This window comes from Thalassophryne amazonica, chromosome 2 (genome assembly GCF_902500255.1).
Source record: "Thalassophryne amazonica chromosome 2, fThaAma1.1, whole genome shotgun sequence".
In the NCBI taxonomy this organism is placed as follows: Eukaryota; Metazoa; Chordata; class Actinopteri; order Batrachoidiformes; family Batrachoididae; genus Thalassophryne; species Thalassophryne amazonica.
The window spans coordinates 133671926-133698354 of NC_047104.1; the positions used below are offsets into that span (position 1 = coordinate 133671926).

Consider the following 26429-nt stretch of genomic DNA (forward strand, 5'->3'; position numbering starts at 1 on the left):
TCTTTGGATACGTTCAGTGACCCCCCTGATATATGGCAGTTTGACTATGGCCGGTTTGTTTTTATTGAGTGTTCTTTTTCTTTTTTTACGTGTTTTTCTGTGTTTTGTACCTGTTTTTTTTACCTTTTTCTATTGCCCATTGTGGATACTGACAGTTTGTGAGTGCATTGTGTATGTGTGCCTCCTCCTCTTCCCTGTCCTGTGTATCTGTGACTATAGTGGCCCGGTTGTACAGTGTTCTGACTACTGACAGCTTATGTTCTGTGGGGTGTTCTGATGTCCAGAGCAAATATTGGTCCGTGTGTGTGGATTTCCTGTGTATTTTAAGTTTGATACTGCCGTCTGTGCTGTGGTGTATTTTAAATCCAAAAAAGCTATTTCATTGTTTGTTTCCTCTTCATACGTGAATTTGATGCTGCCTGTATGGTCTGTGGTGTTGAGGTGATCTGTGAGCTGTAGTGTGTGTCCGGTTTATATTTTTTCTAAAATGTCATCGACGTACCTTTTCCAAAACGATATGCTACAATCTGCTGGTGCTGTGGATATAGCTTGTTGTTCCAGATGCTCCATGAAAAACCCGCTCATAATGGCTGATAACGGGTCTCCCATGGCGAAGCCTTCAGTCTGTTTGTATATAGTGTTGTTGTATTGAAAGTAAGTGGATGTGGCAACGAAACTGAGTAATGACATGATGTCTTCAACTGTGAGTTTGGTTCATTTCCGGAGCGATTTGTCCTTAACTGAGTCTACTGTGTACGATGTTGAGTGTGGCTTCTACTGGGGTTTTGTGAAAAGTGATATGACATCGTGTGATATGAATATTTCATCCTGTCCTATGGTGATTTGTTGTAAGTCCTTTGCCAATTGTTGTGAGTTCCTGCAGTGCTGTTCAGTGAGTCCGAGGAGGGGTTTTATGATTTCTACAAGAGATTTGGAAAGGTTATAAGTGACGGATCCTACGCTATCGACAATGGGGCGGAGTGGTGTGTTAGGCTTGTGTATTTTGGCAAAACATATATCCGGGGGGTGATGGTGGCTGTGGGCACCAGGTGGTTGTATGAGTCCTGAGTTATTTTGTTTTCAGCTAACATGGGTTTGAGTAATGATTTAAGAGTCCTTTTTAGTTGTTCTGTTGGGTCTTTTTGCATGTGTGGTATGTGTTGTGGTCCTTAAGCAAGATGTCCATTTTGTTGTTGTAACTGTCCCTATCCATAACTACTGTGGTGCGACCTTTGTCTGCTGGTAGTATAATGATGTTGTCCTGTTTACCTAGTGTATGTATGGCTCTCCTTTCTTCCTTGGTGATGTTACTGGGTGGTAAATGTGCGGTTTTGAGAATGCCTGCTACCTCATTGCGTAATGCTGATTTCTTTCCCTGATCGTGTATGGATTGACAAGCTAATTCCGTGGCTAAAATGAAATCCTCGTATGGTATTGTGTCCAGTGTTATTGCGTAGTTGAGTCCTTTTGCTAATACTTGTGTTTCTGTGTGTGTGAGCTGATGTTGTGAGTAGTTTTTTACCCAATTGTCCGGCACAGCTGCGTGTTTTGTTGTGTCCCTGTTAGCTTTTGTTTTGGTTAAGAGTTTGTCCAGTTTTTCGATGTGTCTCTTCTTGGTTTTTATGAATTCCTTTTCGTATTGTTGTTTTAAATGCTCCGTCATGTCCGCGTTTATTTCAGGTTGTGGATTGTAGATGCGTTTAAAATCCTGCCTTTTTCCCTCGATGTCTGCGTTGATTTGTGTGATGTTGTGTGTAATAGTCCGTATCCGTTCTTTAACCAGGGCCTTACGTGCTTTGCGTATGATGTCCTCAGAGTTCTTGGTCTTTATCGGGTTTCTGATGTATAAACTTCTCTGAATTATTCCATCGTCCCGGCACCTCAGATGGAAACGTAGGTGGTTCTTGTACCGCGCTAACTTTAAAAATTGATGTTCCAGCGCCCGGCATGCCTTGACACCGCTTGGTCCAAAACTTTCATATAAACATTTGTGAAATTTCGCCCCCTCAGGGGGCGTTAAGTTCCCCCTGCTGTCTGGCCAAATCAAGAAGTAGCAGCCTATAAGACACGTCACTTCCCCATCTTGTGACACTTCTGAGGAAGGCTACAGGAAGTAGCCGAAACATGTAAAGCAGGTAAAACAATCTTTCCTGTCTGACTAAAAGAACTGTTGAAATAGTTCAATCAATCAATCAATCAATTTTTTTATATAGCACCAAATCACAACAAACAGTTGCCCCAAGGCGCTTTATATTGAAAGGCAAGGCCATACAATAATTATGTAAAACCCCAACGGTCAAAACGACCCCCTGTGAGCAAGCACTTGGCTACAGTGGGAAGGAAAAACTCCCTTTTAACAGGAAGAAACCTCCAGCAGAACCAGGCTCAGGGAGGGGCAGTCTTCTGCTGGGACTGGTTGGGGCTGGACTGTTCAAACTCGCAGGAAGTACTAATAGCATGCAATATAAATACTGAAAATATAAGCATATGCAAAAAAAATAAAAATAAAATAAATAAAATAAAAATAAAAATAATAATAATAATAGTCAGCAGTAGTCAGGTTGTAGTATTCACAGGTTGTAGTATTGTTCATATTGCACATAGATTATTGCACATGACATATTGCACAGTTGTGTAGCAAGTTATTGCACAGGTAATAATAAATAGTAAAAACTGAGATGAGTTATGAAAGGTAAGGTGGTGACATACAAGATACAGTCACACTGATAACAGCAATAGACATACAGTGTTAAGGAAGTGGCTTAGTGCAGTGTTATTATCATAGTTCTGTGTTATTTAGAGTTCAGTAGTCTGACAGCCTGTGGATAGTAACTGTTCCTGAGTCTTTTGGTACGGGCTGGCAGACTCCTATACCTCCTGCCAGAGGGTAAGAGAGCACCGACTGTGGTAAATGTCCTGGATGGTGGGAAGACTGCTGCCAGTGAGGTCCTCAGCCGTGCACACCCTCTGCAGTGCTTTCTGACTCTGGCTGGTGCAGCTCCCTTAGCACACTGTGAGGCAGCCCGTCAGCACACTCTCGATGATGCACCTGTAGAAGTTCGTGAGGATGGTGGTGTTCATGCCAAACTTCTTCAGCCTTCTCAGGAAGTAGAGTCTCTGCCATGCTTTCTTAACCACAGTGTCTGCATGTAAGGTCCAGGATAAGTCCTCGGTGATGTGGACGCCGAGGACCTTGAAGCTGCTGACCTGCTCCACCTCAGTGTTGTTGATGTGGATGGGGGAGTGCTGACCTCCACGCTGTCTCCTGAAGTCCACTATCATCTCCTTCGTTTTGCTGATGTTCAGAGAGAGGTTATTCTCCTGGCACCAGCTGGTCAGTGATTTCCCCCTCATCTCTGTAGGCACTCGTCGTCGTCAGTGATGAGGCCCAAGATGGTGGTGTCATCAGCAAACTTGAGGATCACGTTAGAGCAGTGCTTGGCTGTACAGTCATACGTGAAGAGGGAGTAGAGAAGTGGACTGAGAACACAGCCCTGAGGATCACCTGTGCTAAGGACAAGTGTGGAGGAAAGGGTCTGCCGATTCTCACCGCCTGTGGTCTGTTAGTGAGGAAGTCCAAGATCCAGCAGCATATGGACTTCTCCAAGCCTAGGGCAGTGAGCTTGGTGACCAGTTTGGAGGGGTGACACTGTTCACAGCGAAGACAGTGAAGCATGGTGGTGCAAGCATCATGATATGGGCATGTTTCTCCTACAATGGTGTTGGGCCTATATATCGCATACCAGGTATCATGGATCAGTTTGAATATGTCAAAATACTTGAAGAGGTCATGTTGCCTTATGCTGAAGAGGACATGCCCTTGAAATGGGTGTTTCAACAAGACAATGACCCCAAGTACACTAGTAAATAAACAAAATCTTGGTTCCAAACCAACAAAATTAATGCCTCGCAGATGTGAAGAAATCATGAAAAACTGTGGTTATACAACTAAATACTAGTTTAGTGATTTACAGGATTGCTAAAAAAAGCAGTTTGAACATAATAGTTTTGAGTTTGTAGCGTCAACAGCAGATGCTACTATTATTGTGAACACCCCCTTTTCTACTTTTTTTTTACTAATAGCCCAATTTCATAGCCTTAAGAGTGTGCATATCATGAATGCTTGGTCTTGCTGGATTTGTGAGAATCTACTGATTCTACTGGTACCTTGTTTCCCATGTAACAATAAGAAATATACTCAAAACCTGGATTAATCTTTTTAGTCACATAGCACTACTTTGATTCTGAACACTACTGTTTTGTGCATTCTTTTGGCCATAGATAAAGCACCGTTCAAAGAAATCACTAAAAACCCCAAATTGCCACAACATTCATGTCAGTTGAGTGTAAGACAACTTCTCACCCAACTAGAAACACTAAAAGAAGACATTCATGATGATGTACAACAAAATGATGGAGCATCAAAAAAGGTGAAACTCCTGGGTGCTCAGAAAATTCGTACCTCTGTAGTGCGAATGGCCAACTGCTTGAGATGATGAATGAAGAACATGAGAGGGAGAGAAAGACTGGATAATGTGGATGGAGTGAATCAGGATGTGCAAAGGATTAGCAAGGGTGAAGTCAGGACGGATATGAAGAGGATGAAGAGTGGGGAAAATGGAACCTGTCATTTACAGCCGGTTCTGTTCCTGCATATTTTAAATCTGCAGTGATTCAACCAATTTTTAAGAAACCCAACCAAGATATGGATTCACAGCAAATTACAGTGCATCCAGGAAGTATTCACAGTATTTCACTTTTCCCACATTTTGTTATGTTACAACTTTATTCCAAAATAAAGTAAATTCGATTTTTTCCTCAACATTCTACACACAATACCCCATAATGACAATATGACTAAAGCTTTGTTTTTGTTTTTTTGATTTTTGCAAATTTATTAAAAATAATATCAATAAAAAAATAAGAAATCACATGTACGTAAGTATTCACAGCCTTTGCCATGTAGCTCAAAATTGAGCTCAGGTAAATCCTGTTTCCACTGATCATTTTTGAGATGTTTCTTCAGCTTAACTGGAGTCCACCTGGGGTAAAGTCAGTTGAGTGGACATGATTTGGAAAGACACACCTGTCTACATAAAAGGTCCCACAGTTGACGGTGCATGTCAGAGCACAGACCAAGCATGAAGTCAAAGGAATTGTCTATAGATCTCTGAGACAGGATTGTCTTGAGGCACAAATCTGGGGAAGGGTACAGAAACATTTCTGCTGCTTTGAAGGTCCAAATGAGCATAGTGGCCTCCATCATCTGTAAATGGAAGAAGTTTGGATCCACCAGGACTCTTCCTAAATTTTGCTGAGTAAAATATATTCTGCCAGGATAATATTTGGTCCCAGTCCAAATAGAGTTACATACACTCTATTATAGAGTGAAAGACGACCAGAGCAAGAATTTTAGCTGGGGAAACTTCTGCGATTAGAAGCGAAACGTCCTCGTTCAAGCAACCCAGTCCAGTTGAAGATTCAAACTTCTCTACAACCTTCCAGAAGGACAACCATCTCTGCAGCAATCCACCAATCACATGGCAGTCCACCTGGAGTTTGCCAAAAGGCACCTGAAGGAATCTCAGACCATGAGAAACAAAATTCTCTGGTCTCATGAGACAAAGATTGAACTCTTTGGTGTGAATCTCAGGTATCATATTTGGAGGAAACCACGCACCATCCTTCAGTGAAGCATGGTGGTGGCAGGATCATACTGTGGGGATATTTTTCAGCAGCAGGAACTGGGAGACTAGTCAGGATTGAGGGAAAGATGAATGCAGCAATGTACAGAGACATCCTGGATGAAAACCTGCTCCAGAGTGCCCTCGACCTCAAACTGGGGCAACAGTTCATCTTTCAGCAGGACAATGACCCTAAGCACATTTCTGTCATATAACGTCACATTTCCACTGGGAACATAAAAGTGATGTATTCAGCAGAACAATTTTCCTGATTTCAAGACATATATGAGCGCTGGAGGAGCCAGAATTGAGCTGGATTCTACAAAGTCTGAATAAGTCTGAATTATGAGCCCTCGTCCTTTGGATTCATACAGATACATCAGGGCATGATACAAAAGAGACATGTGATAAGGTATACATATGCACCTTTGTCTATTAGAACCCATAATTTCATAACAGAATCTGCAGTAGCTTTTATCTTAGTGGAGTTATGGTCAATTTGTGAATCCTTTGACTCGCTAGCAGACTCCATTAATCCTCTGTTTGTCCTGCTAATTGGAGGGTAAATTGGCATGGTGTCACATAATGAGGCCAACCAAAGCAGAACTATATTTGACTGCATGGTTTGTACCTGTGCTGTTTAGGATGAGCCATGCCCGTGGGAAGGCGGAGGCAGCTGAAGGAGTGGCACAGAAGGCCATGGAAGAGTGTCGACTAGCCCGGATTGCTGCCAAGGAGCTCTCACCATCATTTCACATCTATGGTAATGGTGAGTGGACAAAGCAGAAGTTTGTCAAAAAAAATTCACAGCCCTGAATTCTCCTTTTATCATTTGAGCCCTGTGATACCAGGTAATGCAATCTTTAATTCAATGAGAACATGATGCAAATAAAACCGCCACATCTGTGAAGTCTAGCTGAGGGTGGTTTATGGCTCTGGCTGCAAAATATTCCTAATCTTTATTTACACTGCAAACTGACAGAGGAGGGCAGAGGTTACAGCTGTGACCATAACTGAGTAATGGCTTCCTCTTGGTTGACAACCATTTAGTCCTCTGTGATTGACTGCTCTGTTAATGCTGGATGATGACATGTGATGTGTACAACTTCTTATTTTGTTCCTTTGTTGTGATCCTGAGGTTCTGTTGGACCTTGTGGATTATACTGCGTTCGTCCCTGAATGTTAACTTCTTCCTGAACAAAGTCTGTCTGGTGGTTTCATTTTTCTCACCATAGATTATGTAGCTGCTTGTAGCACATTTTGCAGATGCTCACAGGAATGTCATAAGTGAGCTTCATGATAATAATCACTGTGGAGACTAGTTCACAAGTTGTTATTGGGGAGACTACATTCACAGAACAAAGGCAATCAAGAACAATTTCTACATAAGTCATGAGTTTATTGGTTTGGAAACGATGTGGGAAAGATATGGAAGTTTGACTGAAAAGAGCATGAAGGATACAGTGCTGGAGTAGTAACCTAACCAAGATCTTCAAGGGACACATCCTTGGTGGAAATGCAATCCCTGGAAACCAATAGAGAGGTGAATGTTCATTAGACAAGGACAGAATTTTTGGCTCTTTAACCTTCAAAACTAGGTATAGTGCAGCAGATAACTGAAACTATCCTTCAAACATTAATGCAAGCACCAAAAAAAAATAAAAAATAAAATAAAATAAAATAAAAATAAAAAAAATAAAAATAAAAATAGACTTGCCACTTGAATTTTCAATAGGCAGCCAGGTAAGGGTCAGTTGAAGAATTACACAGGGGTCAAAATTTTAAAATGCTCCAACTATACCACATTATTTGTCTGAACATAAAGATTCCAAAAAGGTATAGTTTGGACTATCTATGACTAAATGTTATGGAGTTATACATATAGTCTTACATATACACCCCTTGAAGGACTCAGATTGGCTGACCAGTTACTTTGCTGTCCCCAAGTCAAGACTGAAACACCGGGGTGACCGAGCTTTGCTGTGGTGGCCCCCAAACTATAGAATGAGTTGCCTTTGGATGTTAGGCTGGCTCCTTCACTAGAGGTTTTTAAGGTTCACTTAAAAACAAATCTTTTCTCTAAGGCATTTCAAAATTGTTTATGTTCTTGTCAGTGTTAGCCATGTTGGTCCCTTTTTTTTTTTTTTTTTTTTTACTATTTTTGTTTTATCTGTGTTGTATTTTATTAATGTCTTATTTGGAAAACACTATGTCAGCTTTCTTGTTCTTTTAAAGTGCTCTATAAATAAAGTTGGAAGGGATCGGATTATGGAGTCAAAACAGCAAGAATGGTGATAAAGGTCAATTTCAGTTTGTACAGGGGTCAAAAGTTAAAGTTGCTCCAATTTTGGCAAAACAGTGCTGTAAATTATTGGTTGAACTAACAGGATTGGAATAGTTTTGACTGTGCTGAATGTCTCCAAAGTAAAGGTCAATCAATGTTGACATCCATTGGATTCTATGACATGTGACATGTTACCCTGTAATGTGATAACTAAGCATGACAGTTGGTGCTAACTATTCCTTTTTAAAACCCTATTAACTCAATCAATAATTTGCATCAACCTTTACCAAAATTGAAACTTTGACCCATGTGTAATTCTTCAATTGGCTCCTACCTGCCTGCCTATTGAAAATTCAAGTGGCCAGTCCATTTTTTTCAAAAGTGTAATGTCTAAGGAGTATTGGTGCCGAATTTGGTGCTTGCATCACCATTTGAATGATTCCTCTTTAAATATTCTGTTATCTGCTGCACTAACAAAATCCCTTCAATCATTGAAATTGACCTAGACCATTAAGACAACTGCTCCTAATTTGGTAAAGCTGTGTTATTTCTTTGAAAAGTTATTGGGAATATACTGTTACAGATATTTTTTGACCTTATGAACTTCAAAATTAGGTTAAGGTCAGTCAGATTCAGTTAAGGTAGGTCAGTCATCATTGAAGGGATACATGTTTGCTGCAAGTTTGATGAATCTGTCTGAAGTCCTTGGAAAGTTATTGAGAGTACAGTCTTCATCACACAGTTACTAGTTTTGTCCTTCAATATTTGTCAAGGTCACTCATCATAAAACTTTAGCTAGACCTTCAAAGGAGAAATCATCGAAGAAATAATCATTAGACATAGTACGCCTTTTCACCGGTGTAACTCATGGTTTCGACTCTCAATAGATGATGTCTTTGTAGGTTGGCCATTAATGGCCACAGAGCTTGTTAATAAAACTCAAAGTTCATTGAGAAAATTGATAACTAGTGTTGTGTAACTGACAAGTCAGGATGAGTTATGTTAGATTCACCCAGCTTGGAGTTCAGGATTTATTCCTCATACATATTAGGCGTGTGCATCTCATCACTGGCAACAATTCAATATACATCTCGATACACTGCCAGCGATATGATACATATAGCGATACAGGACGATACTGATGATACGATGCAGTACGATTCACCCCTATTACCGATTCGATGTGATTTGATATGTATTTGATGGCGATTAAATTCCTCAAGAATGCGATACGATGCGATTTGGTCCAATATGATGCGATTCAACATGATGCAAAGAAATTATACCAAAAATTTAAATAGAAAATAAGAAGCTGCAATTCAGTATGGTACTATGGTGTTCTTCTTCTTCTGATTCTGCTAGAGGCAGAAGAGTTGTTTTACTCCTTATAAGCAACAAATTTACCAGATTCAACATTAAGGAACAGGAGTCAGTTCCCTCAGATTTGGTACCAATTTCATCACACTGTCAGAACTTAAACAGTAAACAGTAAGAAAACATTACTCTGTCAGTGAATGACTTAAAGTGAGTCACTCATTGACAGAGTACCGCATTAGCAAAAGTAATCTTTGATACTTTCTTACCAGTTTTCCGATGTCGCACACTGAACGGTCCGCCCCTAAAACTTGGTCTGCCCTGCCTCCACAGCACATGCGTCATTTTGGTGCTCAGCCGTTGGTCTGAGACAGAGTCTCTTCACCCAAAGCGATCAAATTGATTAATGGGATTATTAACCATCAGAGGACAAGGTAAAACCTCTTAAATCATTCTAAAGTCAGTTTTAAGCAGAAATGAGGCAATACTCTGTGACACTTTTAAATGACCGACGCGCAGTAAACGCATCAGCTAGCAGCTCATGTAGCCAAGGCACCCTGATCGCGTCCTCTGTCTCTTATGATGAAATAATGCTGAATATATGTGGAAGTGATTGTTGTACAAAAGCTTCAGATATCTGTCGATGAGAAAGATGATGACTGGAGTGCAGTTTGAAGCAGAAATGAGTTATTAATCCGTGAACCGCGGCTGATGACGCATGCGCAGTGAAGGCAGGGCGGACCAATTTTTAGGGGGGGACACCGGACTTCGGTTCACATCTGCGACCATGTTTGATACCGTTTAGCAGCATAATCCTTACAAACGACCTGCATCTTGTCAAGTTTCCCATTTAAAAAAAAAAAGCCAAAGTACCAGTGGTCCCTCGCTATAACGCAGTTCACCTTCGCAGCCTCGCAGTTTCGCGGATTTTTTAGTCCAATTTTGCATGCTTTTTTTTTATTTTTTTTTTACAGCGCATTGTGTTCTGCGTCCTCATCAAGCAGGCCGGTCACGGCACCGCAAAGGGAGAGTACGCGCATTGTGTTCTGCCTGTTTGTTTATAAGAATCTTCTCGCCCAGAAGAAAAAACAGCGCCAACAACTACCCATAAGTCTGTTCATCACTCGGAAAAAGACACCTGCACCGAGGTGTAACTCAGTGGAAAAGGCGCGTCAGTGGCGCGGAGCCAGGACGAAGAGGCGCGATCAGAGGAACAGTGAAATACTGGTCAGTCACTATTAATAATTTCTTATGTGTCCAACCTCGTAGGTTGACCGTTAAACTTAAATTTGTTAGTTCTAAAAGCCATCATAATTATTTATAGGAAAAGGTTCTATTTTTATTTCTCAAACAAATGTTTGGGCCTGAAAACAGGTTGGTCTTATTTTTCTACTAAGGTTGGAACTTTGAGAGTGTTTACACACGAGAGAAAAGTGAGAAAATGTTAATGCCTGTTTGAGAAAAGTGTATAAAGTGTGTAGTGAGGGGTTTTACAGCCTTAAAACATCTATAATAATTGTAAAAAATAACGCTGTCTACTTCGCGGATTTCGCCTATTGCGGGCTATTTTTAAAACGTAACTCCCGCGATAAACGAGGGACCACTGTATCCCCAAACGCCTGATGTAAATGTTTTAGGTGTGTCAAAAATCTCTTCTGACTGCTTGCAGCTGTTCTTGTTGCGGTAGAAATGTGCTTTCTGGCTTCTGTCCATGTTCAAAACAAAACGCGGAGCAGTGATGGTCCATTCAATGTGCCTCGGAAAAAATCAGTGCAAGCATGCAGCGAGCAATGCATCACGATTTCACCCATCAACTGAATCGATGCACACTGAATGAATCAATGCGCTCGCATCAGGTACATTTGTATCTAGATACCGTTTTGTATCGATTAATCTCCACAAGCCTAATATATATGATGCAATACCAGTCAAAAGACTCCAAATGTATCAACATTTTAATCTGAAGCCTTAATTGAAATTGACTGCCACCCCAAGGCCTTATTAGACCAGTAAGGGGGGAATCCATGGACAAGAGGAATGGCCTCAGCACAGTATCACACTACACTGACTATATGATATTTAGTTGTTCCCGTTGCTTTTGTAGTTTTCAGTCTTAATTTCAATTGTTATTTTTCTAAATTTTGATTAAGACTTTATGTTAAAATGTTGATACATTTGGAGTCTTCTGACTGGTACTGCAGTATAAATCAAATATGTTAAATCACAGTATATATCTGACTTATTAATAAAATGCATGTTAAAGTTGATATTAAATGACAAAGTACAAATGAGACTTTGACAATTCAAATCAAATTAAATGTCTTCACTTCCTTAATCCTCTCTGACCAACAGTGACTTCCTGCACACCATCCTGTTTTTGTGTCTGCAATTGCAACACACACACACACACACACACACACACACACACACACACACACACACACACACACACACACACACACAACACACACACACACACACACACACAGTCCAACAGACCTGCTGTGGCTTGGTGTCAGATCACTTCATAGGCGCTATTCTCCAACTGTTTTCACAGGGCTTGAATGTCAACGGGCCAAGCACCAGGATGCCAAGGACAAAGATCACGAGGTCATCTCCACAGGAACAGACAGTCCGGAGCTGTGCACTCCCGACACCACACCGCCTGTAATAACACCTGATCTCAGCCCCGTGCTGAGTGTACCCGTCTCACCCCCACACAGCCCGCCCAAGCACAGCAATCGTCTACGGAACGCTTGCTTCATGCGCCAAAGTGCCGTGGAAGATCAAGGCGGGGCCGAGATCCAGGTGCTGGTGGAGGGGCGGGGAACTGATTTGCCAAGGGGTGGTCCTAATAATTGGACTGAGGATCTGTATCCAGACCGAGGAGCCAGTAGCCGCTCGACCACGCCCTCCCTTCTGGAGGAACAGGAGGGCCAAATTAATGGCCACGAGCAAACCCCTTTGTCCAATCACAAACCACGAGAAAAGTCTTTGTCCAATCACAAGCCCCGTGAGCACTCTTCTGCCTACAGAGTGTGGGAGCATTCCCTGTCCAAACAAAAGCCCTCCAAACACTTCTCTTCAAATCACAAGTCAAGAGAGTACTCATCGTCCAATCACAAAACATGGGATCACTCTTCCACCAATCACAAGGCCTGCGAGCATGCTTCCAACTACAAGCCACAGGTACACATTTTATCCAATCACAAAGCCTTGGAATATAATATGTCCAATCACAAGACTTCTGAGCATGCTTCTTCCAGTCACAAGCCCCAAGATTATATCTCCTCTAATCATCATGCAAAGGAACACGTCTCTTCCAGTTACAACCCTCGAGAGCATGTCTACTCCAACCACTACCCAAAGCAGCACAACCACTCCAACCACAAGCTTATTGAGCATGCTTTAGTTGACCAAAGGCTCGACGGCCTCACCGGGGGCTGGACTGCTGAGAGTACCCTTAGGTGGAGCCCTGCTCACTCACGCCTCACAGAGCACGACGAGGAGAAGATGAATGACTATACAGTCGACATGAGACTCCAGTGTCCAGACTTGCAGATGTCTCGGGGTTTGGGCCAGGAGTCCCCAGCCCCGAAAAATAACAGGCTGCGATCCCGAGGCCTTCGACAGTAAGGGAGGGATCCATGGACTCTGTACAGATGCTGGAAAACCTGAATGTGGGGGCAGAGATAGAGGAATGGCCCCTGCACAGGGATCTCACACTGTCTCCGCCCCCTTACCTCTCAGCCCATCATACTGGAGCAGGAAGGAGAACATCTCACCCTCAAATCAAACTCAGTGAGTCTTTCTATGTGCATTTAACTGACAGATGAAAACAAACAAACATATGGCAGCACTTCATAACAATATACAAATAATAGTCATATATTAATAATTAATATATAAATATAAATAAGCAAATCCACATGTCCATACAAAACATCCAGTCTGTAGTGAGAGATAATTACAGTATGATATGAATTTGCCAGCGATTACACAGTTTATGAATAAAGCTACATGTACGTGTGTGTGTGTGTGTGTGTGTGTGTGTGTGTGTGTGTGTGTGTGTGTGTGTGTGTGTGTGTGTGTGTGTGTGTGTTTGTGTGTGTGTGTGTGTGATCTGAATATTTGTGTCAGTAAAAAAAGAATAAAACAGAAAATGGTGATCTGATTGAAAATGCACCATTCTTTATCACGGGGTATTGTGGAATAACTGTTCATCATTAATCAACTTTCAAGAAACTAGTCAATTATATGAAACTAAAAGGATTCCTATTATTAGAAGTGACTCAGACAAAATTAAACAGAACATTTAGAATATTTGAAACCCAGTACTCCACCTCCTGAGCACAGTTTATTTAAAGTTGAACTCACAGCAAATGCAATATTTTATTCAGCTTGTGTACTTACTGAAACGTTGTACAAATAGTGGGAAAGTTTATTGGTGTAAGCAAAACGGATTTTATCTAACGTCTCCTCAGTGTTGTCAAGTTAACTCCGTCGCAAGGAATACTGACAGCATGCGTTTCACAGTAAAAGTACTTGCTGGGATGCTGGCATTAAACGTTTTATTGTGAAATGGTGCAAGCAACATGAAGTATCTGATGTTGTTAACTTTGCTACCAGTAACATCATCGAGCCTAGCCTGGAGTGGCTCAAAAGAGACAGGTACCGTGGGTCTTCTCCCCTACTGTGATTGGTTGAGAGCTCTGAGCTCTGATTGGTGCAGAATTTATGACATCAGGGGCCGCCATGTTTTTAGTTTTGGTCACGCTGTCTCACGTTCGTGGTGTTGCAAGGCATGCCCAGTGGAAATTCCCACCATATCAGGTTACAAAATGGCCACCGAACGCAAGCGTAATGTGCATCGCCTACGCCGGAAGCTGGCTACATCAAGCCACGCCATCTTGGAAGTACGAATGTTACAATGTTAATCAAAATAAAGGTTTCAAAATAAAGGTTTGAAAATTAATTCCCAAAATTTTCATAATAAAGGATGCACATCTCCGTGCTATGCACAGCAAAATCCGAAAGCTTAGGCCCATCTGACAAGTAGAGAGATGTGCGAGCCACATACACACATATAGACATTTCTTGCTTTATACATAGATGTACGTCAGAGATGACAGACACACAACAGGCTTCACAAAATTGACAAAAATCTCTCTCTCTCTCTCTCTCACACACATACACACACACACACAATCTTTGCAGAAAAGCATGTCGTACACTCGCAACTGCTCTGAGACAGCTTGCTTTCAAACTAATTACATTAGTCTATAACCATGAAAAGTCATTAAGGTACAATTTTTAAAAACTCACATGTTCGATGCTTGATGATTGTATCAATCCTTGCGTGTTGTGTAACAATGCAATGGTTTGTTTGTAGCACTGATTTCCATTTTTCTGATTCCTGGTGGCTGCATGTTCTCCTTTGCCATTTAGAAAGAATCAATTCAAGAACTGGTCTAATTGCTTCTTCTCTCCTCTCCTCTCTTGTCTCCTAGGGCTCCAGCTCTATTCTGGTGGTTATGGTCATTTTACTCAACATTGGAGTAGCCATTCTTTTCATTCACTTCTTTATTTAAGCTTATACAGGTACGATCTACTAAGACTTATTGATAACTATGGTATATTATATTATTCCTGATACTGAGATGGACTTTCTGCCTGTTGCACTGGAACCCACAGCCCCACGTGACGGACACAAGTCAGCCTGTCTATCGTTGCTACTGGTCTTTTCGCCTCTGTTGAAGCCTGAGTTTCTACAAGCGAACCATTCCTTTTTGAAATGTTTATTTTGAGCTTGCAACCACAGACAAAGGTGATTAAGATAGTAAAGAGAGCAGCTTTAAGATGGCGTGGTGTAAAAGGACGCACATGCATGCACCTGTACTGTTATAAAGACTGGAGGTGGCACAGACAGTTCTGCCCATTTTTCCACTCTAGAAAAGAATATAACGACTCTTTGTGTCCCGTTACCATGACAAACATGCTAGCCAAGAGCATGGCACACTCTCCATGCCAAACCCTACAGTCCCTTCTGCCCTCTGCCTCTTTCCCCCTTTTGAACCCATCCACCAATCTCTAAACCCTATTCGCACTATGCCGCTACAGAACTATGCTGCAAGAGTAGATCCATTTTAAAGGGCTCCGTCATTCTTCTTTTCTGTTTAACTACAAAAGAAACGTGCACAGCTATTGCATGAGGCTGTGTGGTGTTTTAAAATGCATTTCTATCCCTTTAACATCACTGTTCCATCTCATTGTACACGCTCGATCTTGATGATCACGTCTCACAATTCTTTGCACCCGCTGGCAGAGATTTGGATTCGGTCGCACCTTCACATCCGACCAAATCCGACTTCACGAACTGAACGTGAACGTGGTGGCACGTCTTTACAGCTTGGACGTGTGAGTCTAATGTCAAAGATCTTCCAGAATTTATTGTACGTGAAGTGAAATTTTTACGTCGACTCTCCAACCTGACTTTCAACACACGTGCATTCTTGACGAGACACATTTGCACGCAGAAACACATTTAGCGCTGACTTACTGAGGAAGGTTCAGCCTTGCCCCTTTGTACAGCCTTGAGACTGTTATGTTAACCACTACTTCTAATATATATGTGTATGTGTCATTATTATTCTAGTTTGTTACTTTTTTGCAGTTTGCAAGACAGAGAGAATGCTGAGTGCCTCGTATTTATTCATTTTCCGTCTTAATTTATTAACCGCGCGACCTGAGATAAAACACCATACGTGGGCAGGTGAAGAGATTTGTTTAACCTTCATTATTAAGAAAAGGTGACCTTCCAAACTGCCCGCTCACCTCCCTTCATCCTGAAATGGCATGCACTGTTTGGTCTCTCTCTCTCCCAGTCACCTTTTTGGACCAGTCAAAAAGGGAAATCGGGGTTTCTACAGTGTCGTTTCCAGACACGTTTGGGCCGGATGAGATTTTCTTCAGCATGTTTGTTTAGCCTGCTCAATCTGGTGTCAGTTTGTGAGTTTCTCCCTCTTGTGTCTTTATCCAGCATCACAAGGCTACGCGAGACATGGAGAACAGTGTAAAATAAATGCTAGCTTTTAACTCTCAGTGGATATTGAAACGTCCCGAGTTTATGAATGATAGCAAAAGAAACTCTCTGCTACTGTATGTTTTATACTTCGCACCCAGTGGCATCATCATGTTGTGACATCATTGCATGCCCGAGCATGCTCTTTCTTACTCTTTGGTTTATGGGGTTGTTTCAAAGTTATTGTGGAGAAAATAATGAAATGTTTGACATGAACAAGCCTGGTGTGGTTATTCCTGGTGTCCTCCTGGCATCCGTCCATCTGCGGGAGACGATGGGGTAGCGTCCAATTTGTTTTGTTTTTTTTGTTCGTTTGTTTTTTTTATACACTTTTTCAATTCAACTTCAATTTATTTCATTTATATAGCGCCAAATCACAACAAAGTTGCCTCAAGGCGCTTCACACAAGTAAGTAACCTTACCAACCCCTAGAGCAAGCACAGTGGCAGTGAACAACTCCCTCTAATGATTTGAGGAAGAAACCTCAAGCAGACCAGACTCAAAAGGGTGACCCTCTGCTTGGACCATGCTACCAACACAGTTGACAATACAAATATACAGGAAAATTGTTGTCTTTTCTTTCTATCTGCACCTGCGCGAATGACTTATCAGTCCAATGTGCGATTGACCATCTCTGCTGCATTTGTTGCACGTGTACTGTGATGCCTGCTGAGGCTGCCGCTGTCGCTCCTTTCTCCTAGCTCATTGCTCGGCAAGGCCTTGGTTCCTCTCCTGCTCAGCCCTCTGTTCTGACAGTAAGGCGCCAGGCTGCACGGTCCTCTGCCCACTGCTCCCACGTGTTGACATTGATGCTGCAGATTTTCAAGTTCTTCTTGCAGGCATTCTTGAAGCGCAGGTGTGGTCGACCAACCAAAAGAGTGCCCTGTGCCAGCTCACCATACAGTAGATCTTTAGGAATGTGGCCCAGATCCATTCTCCTGACGTGGCCAAGCTAATGAAGGCACCTTTCGCCAAGAACGGTGAACATGCTGCTCTTGTGGCATGTTTCCAAGACCTCTATGTTGGGCACCTTATCCTGCCATCCATTGTCCCAAATTTGTCTAAGGCACCTCAAATAATAATAACAATAATAATACATTTGATTTGTATAGTGCTTTTAAAGGGGAACAGAAAAGCCCACGGATTATTTATAGCATGAGTAAACAAAAAATGCATTTTTGTGATAGTTCAAGAAACACTAAAGACCATAAAACATCTACAGAAAACGTTGTTTTAGTCGTGGTCTGAGAGGCTTTGACATTGACCAGCTGCCGCCATTTATGCAGGTCAGGCGGGTGACGTCACTGGTTGGGGGAAGATGAGCCTCGTTCTGAGATTCCCTGCCAGAGGCACCAATAATGAGATTATAATGACTACTAGAGTCTGCAGTCCCAATGCTGCCCACCAAACGCGAATGCCCTTCTTGGACAGCGACATGACGCCTCCAAAATATTGATGCAGTTCCTGGATGTTAATGCATTTTCAGTGGGGATTCGCAACTGAACACACTCAGAAAACACTCACAAATTACGCGTTAAAATGCCAGTCTGACCTGGATATCGAGCCAGTAAAATAATTAACATTAAATCATGTCAGGAAATATTAAACTCTGACACCCACACATTCTGAAATATTAGTGTTTAAAGTTGCACGGATCTGTGCTGTTAAAATGCGCTGCTGAACTGAACCGAGCTGCTGCTGTTTTCAGCATAGGGCAGCTCCTAAAACCATTATGAAGCATTTATATATATAATTACAGTTATCCTTTATTGGCTGACTTTCATTCATGAAGTCAGTGGCGTGTGTGCACATCTCTGTGTGTGAGCACTGTGTGTAGTTTCGTGTATGACACAGGCACGGGCAGGAAACATACACCTGTTTATCAACCAAATGTCACAGACAGAGTGACAAGAATAACCAAAAACCACTTACTTATGGAAGGAAGTATTGTCTCCCTTGTTCCTCCGTTTGTGGCTTTGCCAACATGCACAACTTTCCGGTATATTCCACCTGTTTCTTGAGGAGACTAGTAGAACTTCATTGAGCAAGCTCAGTAAACTGCGCTTGTCCCAGCAGAGGAGACCCCAACCAGTGACATCAACTGGAAGTGCCCTCTACTGAGTTCAATCAATGGAGATTTACATGTCAATTTAGTGGCAAATTTGATTCAAATAATATTATCTACACTACGCTCAAACATTCTGCAAGTGTATGAATAACACTTAATTTTTTACCGAGGAATGCACAAACAAATTCTCAAAAAGCGTTTCTGTTCCCCTTGAGTCTTGAAGGTGGACAGATTGGTACAGTAACAAATCTGTTTGGGGAGAGAGTTCCAGAGGAAGGGAGCAGCTATGGAAAAGGCTCTGTCCTCCCAGGTCCGGTGCTTGGTCCTGAGTGGCACTGACAGGAGGTTGGCATCAGAAGAGTGAAGGCAACGGGAAGGAGTATGGTAAGACAGGATGGAGCCTGGTTGTGGAGGGCTTTGCATGTGAGGAGAAGGATTTTGAAATGGATCCATAGGACACAAAGCCAATGAAGGTTCTTAAGAATAGGAGTGATGTGTTCACGGGAACAGGTGTAGGTGAGCAAACAACCAGCTGACTTTTGAATGTACTGGACTTTTGAAGATGTACCATGAAAGATGCAATTACAGTGGTCTAACCTGGATGTAATAAAGGTGTGAATCAGGGTTTCTGCAGCAGAAAAGGAAAGTGATAGAGACGGGCAATGTTCTTGAGATGAAAAAAAGCAGTGCTAGTGATGCGATTAATGTGCTGTTCAAAAGACAGGTTGGTATCAAAGATGACTCCAAGGTTGCAGATGTGCGGGGAGGGAGACAGGGTGGAGTTATCAAAAAAAAAAAAATTGTCCGAAATTGTGGATGGTGTGGGTGAGCTGATGATGATTATTTCAGACTTGTCAAGTTGAGTTTGAGAAAGTTATTTCGCATCCAAGACTTGATCCCAGTGAGGCAGTTAGTGAGAATGGAGTGAGTTGAAGTGGTGACGGATTTGGTGGAAATGTAGAGCTGGACATCGTCAGCATAACAGTGAAAATGAAGACCATGCTGACGTATGATTTTACCGAGGGGAAGCATGTAAAGGATAAAAAGGACAGGACCCAACAACAAGTCCTGGGGAACCCCTTGGGACAAAGGGGTAATGTAGGAGGTGCAGTTATTGATGCTGATGAATTATTTTCTGTTAGTGAGATAGGACCGTAGACAGCTAAAGAGCAGTGTAGGTAATGTCAAGGGTAGTTTCGAGGCGGGAAAGAAATAGTGTTGAATACTGCGGTGAGGTTGAGGAAGACAAGAATGCTGAGTTTACCAGAGTCTGTGGAAAGGAGGAGGTCACTGGAGACTTTGAGAAGGGCTGTTTTTATACTGTGTTGGGACTGAAAACCAGATTGAAAGGGTTCAAACAGATCACTGGAAATGAGGTGGGCTTTGAATGGGAGGCGACAACACATTCAAGAAGTTGTGATAAGAAGGGAAGATTGGAAATGGGCTGGAGGTTTGTCATGATGTCAGGGTTGAATCCAGGTTTTTTGAGAATGGGGTCACAGCAGCCAATTTGAACATATGAGGGATGAGACCAGAGCTGAGGGAAGAGTAAATGATATCTGTGATCAGAGTGGAAATGATTGGAAAACAGTCCTTAGCAAGAGTGGATATAATGGGGTCCAGAACACAGTTGGAGCTTCTCATACCTGCCATGAGTTTGTGGAGCTTGTTGGGAGACACACTGGAGAACTGAGACGGGCTGAGTGGTAAAGGGGGGAGAGGGGGATGGGGGAATGAGAAGGGCAAGGAAGGTGCTGAGGTTACTGTAAATGGTGTCAATTTTTTTTGGAAAAAGGATAGGAAGGTATTAAGGTGCATTTACACATAACCAAGACGCGTTACGAATGTCATTTTTCTGTCATTCGTGACACATTCGTGACATTATTAATGTGACTTAATGCATCTGAATAGGTTTCTTAATAGTGCGTGTTGATGCGTGATATTCGTGGAGCATGTTTTTGCCTGTCAAAAAATCTTCCACAAATGTCACACACCACCCTCATTTCGTCTCACGTTGTGGAGGTCGCAACTGAGCGTATTGATCCGTCTTGATGAGTAGTGATGCTTAATAGAATGTGACAACGTTCGTAGTGGTTCCTGTGATGATTCTTGGAGCCCAAACTGTCAAGTTTTGACACGACTTGTAACGTGGCGTCACATTTCACTGCACACCACAACAAATCAGTTTTCTGTCACGTGCGCACAATTAAACACGGCTCCAAATGTCGTTCCACAGTTCCTGCTGAAGCTCCTCAGGACGCTCCTGCAGGTGTTCCACCTGCTGTTGTAACCGATGAGCAGGAGAACGAGTCTGAGCCAGAGGAACCAGAGGAGACTCGCATGCAGCCAGACATCTCTGCACCTCCTCTAGTCCGGCGGAGGAAGAAGCACGCGCACAATTAAACCCTGCTGCACCGCATTCAGTTTGATTGCTGACACCAAGTCGGCTAAAAGTGTAATTTCAGTGATCTTCAGCGCGCTCCTGCAGGTGTTCCACCTGCTGCATGTGCCTGATGTTTGGAAAAACGAGCGAGACAAGAGCCGCATGAAGCCACACATCTGGCTCTGTTCTCCTCCTCCTCTCTGCACCACTCCATGGCACAGAGCCCAACTACGCATGCAGTCACAAAGTTCTTCTGAAAAACTGGAGTGATCTGAATTCAGTTGGATGAATATGGGTGTGTGTGGAGACAATTCACCTCGTTCACAACGTGACAGAACTTAACGATGCGCTGTTATGCGCAATAGCGCGCAACACTATTCTTGACCGTGCGTAATGGTTCCTGATAATTCTCCAGCAACATGTGCCATTAATCGTAACGCGTGGTAACAGGTTGCAGCAGTTCCTGAGGACACCTGACGCCTCTGCCCCGAATCATCACATTCGTGATCAGCGGCCAAGAATGTGTACTTAGTGGCATTCGTGACTTGTCGTTATGTGTAAACGCAGCATTACATTTGTCAACTGTGAAAGAAGCGGAGGTGTTGTCACTGGTTTTGAGAAGTTTTTTAATGGTGGAAAAAACAGGGTTGTTGGAGCCAGAGTGTACAGTTGTATGCAAGAGTTTGGGCACCTCTGATAATTTTCATGATTTTCCTTTATAAATCATTGGTTGTCAGGATCTGAAATTTCAGTTAAATATATCATATAGCAGACGAACACACTGATATTTGAGAAGTGAAATGAAGTTATTAGTATTTACAGATAGTGTGCAATAATTATTTAAATAAAATTAGGCAGGTGCACAAATTTGGGCACCCTTGTCATTTTATTGATTTGAATACATTATCACTAATTATTGGAACAAAAATTTGGTTTGGTAAGCTCACTGACCCTTGATCTCCTTACACAGGTGAATCCAGTCATGAGAAAGGGTATTTAAGGTGGCCATTTGCAAATGTTTCCCCTCCTTGCATCTCTTCTAATGAGTGGCAACATGGGAGCCTCTAAACAACTCTCAAATGACCTGAAAACAAAGATTGTTCAAGATCATGGTTTAGGGAAAGGACACAAAAAGCTATCTCAGAGATTTCAGCTGTCAGTTTCCACTGTGAGGAACATAGTGAGGAAATGGAAGACCACAGGCACAGTACTAGTTAAGGCCCAAAGTGGCAGGCCAAGAAAAATCTCAGATAACCTGATGCAAAGGATGGCGAGAACAGTCATAGTCAATCCACAGAACTGCTCCAAAGACCTACAACATGATCTTGCTGCAGATAGTGTCTCTATGCATCGTTCAACTATACAGTGCACTTTGCACAAGCTACTGTAGATAAATAAATACTTTATTAATCCCAAAGGAAATTATGTGGTGGTCTGCTGCTCCCATTCACACAAATAAAACACACATATTAAAATTGCATATAAAAGTAACAATAAATAATACAGCACAATAAAATTCAAGTAAAAAAGTAGAAGGAGTTTAAGGCACTACATGGGACATTTACGGCATTTCCGCCTTATATCTCCTGCTCCTGGCTGAAGTGGCTGCATTATGCAGCCTGATAGCACGACGGACAAACAAGTTCTTCAGTCTTTCAGTGGACCACCTGACTGAGAGGAAACTGTTGCTCATGATGTTTCTCTGGTGAGAGAAGACCGACTTCAGTGGAAGGTTCTGATTGGACATGATCACCCTGATCTTGGAGAGCATCCTGTGCTCCACCACCTTCTCCACAGAGTCCAGACCCAGTCCAACCACAGAGCTGCCTTCTTAATGAGCTGTTTCAGCCAGAGAATGTCCAGCACGAACAAACTGTGGCCTGTTGGTGAAATAGTCCGAAATCCAGTGTACAAGGTGAGGGTCCACAGCCATGATGTTAAGTTTACCCTGCAGGAGGCTGGGACGAATTGTATTAAAAGCACTGGAGAAGTAAAAAAAATAACATCCTCAGAATGCCCCCCCATCCAAGTACGTAAGTGCACAGTGTAAGAGATAGAGAACTGCATCCTCAACACCCACCTTCTCCTGGTAGGCGAATTGGAAGGGGTCCCTTCCCATCGTACCTGAGGTCGTACAAGCTGCAGGACCATTCACTCTAGTGTTTTCATCACGTGCGACGTGAGCACGACCAGCCTGTAGTCATTCAGCCCCTGAGGGCTACCCTTCTTTGGGACTGGAACAATGCAGGATGTTTACCACAGTGAGGGAACACTCCCCAACTGCAGGCTCAGGTTGAAAATGTGCTGTCGAGGGTCTCCCAATTCAGTAGCATAGACCCTCAGGAGCCGTGGACAGACCCAGTCTGGACCTGCTTCTTTCCTAAGATGGAGATGTTGCAGCTCCTTAAATACCTGGTCCGCACTGATGGAGGGAGGAGTCGAGATGGGAGTGGCAGTCACTTGTGTGTGTGTGTGAGAGAGAGAGGCACATGAAGGAGGAGCAGGATGAAGATGGTTGCAAGGAGATGCTGTAATGCAGAGGAAGCCTTTTCTGCGTACAATAACAGAGTCACTTGAGGTATGCGAAAACACATTTGGACAAGCCAGCTTCATTTTGGAATAAGGTGCTGTGGACTGATGAAACTAAAACTGAGTTATTTGAACATAACAAGGGTGGTATGCTTGGATGAAAAATAACACAGCATTCCAAGAAAGACACCTGCTACCTACAGTAAAATTTGGAGGTGGTTCCATCATGCTGTGGGGCTCTGTGGCCAGTGCAGGTACTGAGAACCTTGTTAAAGTTGAGGATCACGTGGATTCCAGTCAATATCAGCAGATTCTTGAGAACAATGTTCAAGAATCAGTGACAAAGTTGAAGTTGCGCCGGTGCTGGATCTTTCAACAAGACAACGGCCCTAAACACTGCTCAAAATATATTAAGGCATTCATGCAGAGGAACAAGTACAATGTTCTGGAATGGTCATCTCAGTCCCCAGACCTGAATATTACTGAAAATCTGTGGTGTGATTTTAAGCAGGCTGTCCATGCTTGGAAACCAACAAAACCTGACTGAACTGGAGATATTTTGTAAAGAAGAATGGTCCAGAATACCTTCAACCAGAATCCAGACTCTCATTGGAAGCTATAGGAAGCGTTTATAGGCTGTTAATTCTGCAAATGGAGGATCTACTAAATATTGATGTATTTTTTTTTTCTGTTGGGGTGTCAAAATTTATGCAGCAGTCTAATTTTGTTTAAAGAATTATTGCACACTTTCTGTAAATCCTATAAACTTCATTTCACTTCTCAAATATCACTGTGTTTGTCTGCTATATGATATATTTAACTGAAATTACTGATCCAAACAACCAATGATTTAAAAAGGAAAATCATGGAAATCATCAGGGGTGCGCAAACTTTTACATACCACTGTATGATGTGTGAGTAGTAGGTGGAGCGAGTAGTGGACAGAGCATCTTTATACTGTTGGAGATAATCAGTATAAGCTTGAAGATGTTCTGTAAGGCCATTTTTCTTGAAAAGTCTTTCAAGCTGGCATTTATGTGTTTTCATTTGATGAAGTATGTGTATTTCTATACGGGGAGTGGGACATGGAATACTTTAGAAGCAAATGCCAAACTTTGCAAGAATCTGCCACACTTTAAAAGGGTTTATAAAGAATACTTATTACTGAAACATGAAAAAGAAATCACTCGCACTTAACAGGATAGAGAAAGGTTTGTCTTTTTTAAATCTGTACAATCATAAATGATTGTAGATATGGAATTATTTTCTTACTAAGGACCTTGGTAACAACTCAATTTTTTTCATTTTTTTCATTTTCCTCGTCTATTATTTGTACAACTATGAATGATTTTAACAACATGTCAAGGGTTGCAGACCAAAATGGACAAATTTCTGTGCTTTCTAATATTCAGTTTGCTCAACAAACAATGCAATGTATATGTGTACGCACTCCATATAATCTGATTTGGAATGTACCTACTGTAAAAACAGTATGGAGGGGGGTAGGCGTTTATAAGCTTTGCTTCAGCCTACTCCTTTTGGGCATCATGTATATATCTACTTTACCAAATGTCTGCTTACAACCATGTAAATCTGTTGATCAAATAAAAAATGATGAACTGAACTGAACTGAAAGTTCAGGAGTATACCATGGTGCAGAGTGAGTGAACGTAAGAGTTTTAATTTTAATGGGAGCCAGCTGATCAAGACAAAAGGAAAGCATGTCATTGTAGTAGTCAATAAGATCAGAGGGACTGTTAGATAGGGGGTAGGGGAAGTGAACATTACACGAGCAAGAGAAGCTGAAAGAGCAGAAGAAGAGACAGACTTTATGTTCCTGGATGATATTTTGTGTTTGTCCTTTGTAATGGGAGTAATTTTTTTCAATTCAATTTCAATTTATTTTCATTTATATAGTGCCAAATCACAACAGAGTTGCCTCAAGGCGCTTCACACAAGTAAGATCTAACCTTACTAACCTCCAGAGCAGCAGTGGTAAGGAAAAACTCCCTCTGAGGAAGAAACCTCAAGCAGACCACACTCAAAGGGGTGACCCTCTGCTTGGGCCATGTGGCAAACATAAATTACCAAACAATTCACAAAATGAATATACAGGAAATGCTGTTGGTGCACAGGACAGGAGGGTCTCCAGCACAGATACCACACCGGATGGAGCTGCACCTTAAACAGAATCAGGCATCAGAAAGACAAGAAATACAGTATAATTTGCCAGCATTAAACAACAACAAATCAGGAAGAACAACCCAAATTCCAATGAAGTTGGGGCGTTACGTGAAATGTAAATAAAAACAGAATACAATGATTTGCAAATCCTCTTCAACCTATATTCAACTGAATACACCACAAAGACAAGATATTTAATGCTTGTTTCTGTGCAAATAGATGCCTGCAACACGTTTCAAAAAAGTTGGGACAGGGCCGCAAAAAACTGGGAAAGTTGATGAATGCTCAAAGAACATCTAATTGTAAACAGGTGAGTGTCATGCAAAAGGCTCAGCCATTCATAAGCAAAGAAGCGGGGAGGATCACCACTTTGTGAACAATTGAGTGATAAAATACTCCAACAGTTTAAGAGCAATGTTTCTCAATGTTCAATTGCAAGGAATTTAGGGATTCCATCATCTACAGTCCATAATATAATCAGAAGATTCAGAGAATCTGGAGAACTTTCTACATGTAAGCAGCATGGCCGAAAATCAACATTGAATGCCCGTGACCTTTGATCCCTCAGGCAGCACTGCATTAAAAACCGATATCATTGTGTAAAGGATCTTACTGCGTGGGCTCAGGAACACTTCAGAAAACCATTGTCAGTTAACACAGTTCGTCGCTACATCTACAAGTGCAAGTTAAAACTCTGCCATGCAAAGTGAAAGCCATACAGCAACAACATCCAGAAATCTCATCGCCTTCTCTGGGCCCTGAGTTCATTTGAAATGGACAGACGCAAAGTGGAAAAGTGTGCTGTGGTCTGATGAGTCCACATTTCACATTGTTTTTGGAAAATCATGGACGTTTTAACTATTGTTACTAGTGCAAAGTTCAAAAGCCAGCATCTGTGATGG

General features: G+C 42.1%; 1 long non-coding RNA gene and 1 pseudogene across 1 annotated transcript; both read left to right on the forward strand.

Moving 5' to 3' along the window:
* The first annotated feature begins 6302 nt into the window (after window positions 1–6302).
* Window positions 6303–15231, forward strand: LOC117530934 (annotated as a pseudogene).
* On the forward strand, window positions 8141–8715 carry LOC117530944. Its single transcript, XR_004566488.1, has 3 exons — window positions 8141–8151; window positions 8327–8332; window positions 8619–8715. It is a non-coding gene; the product is annotated as an uncharacterized LOC117530944 (long non-coding RNA).
* Window positions 15232–26429: the final 11198 nt, after the last annotated feature.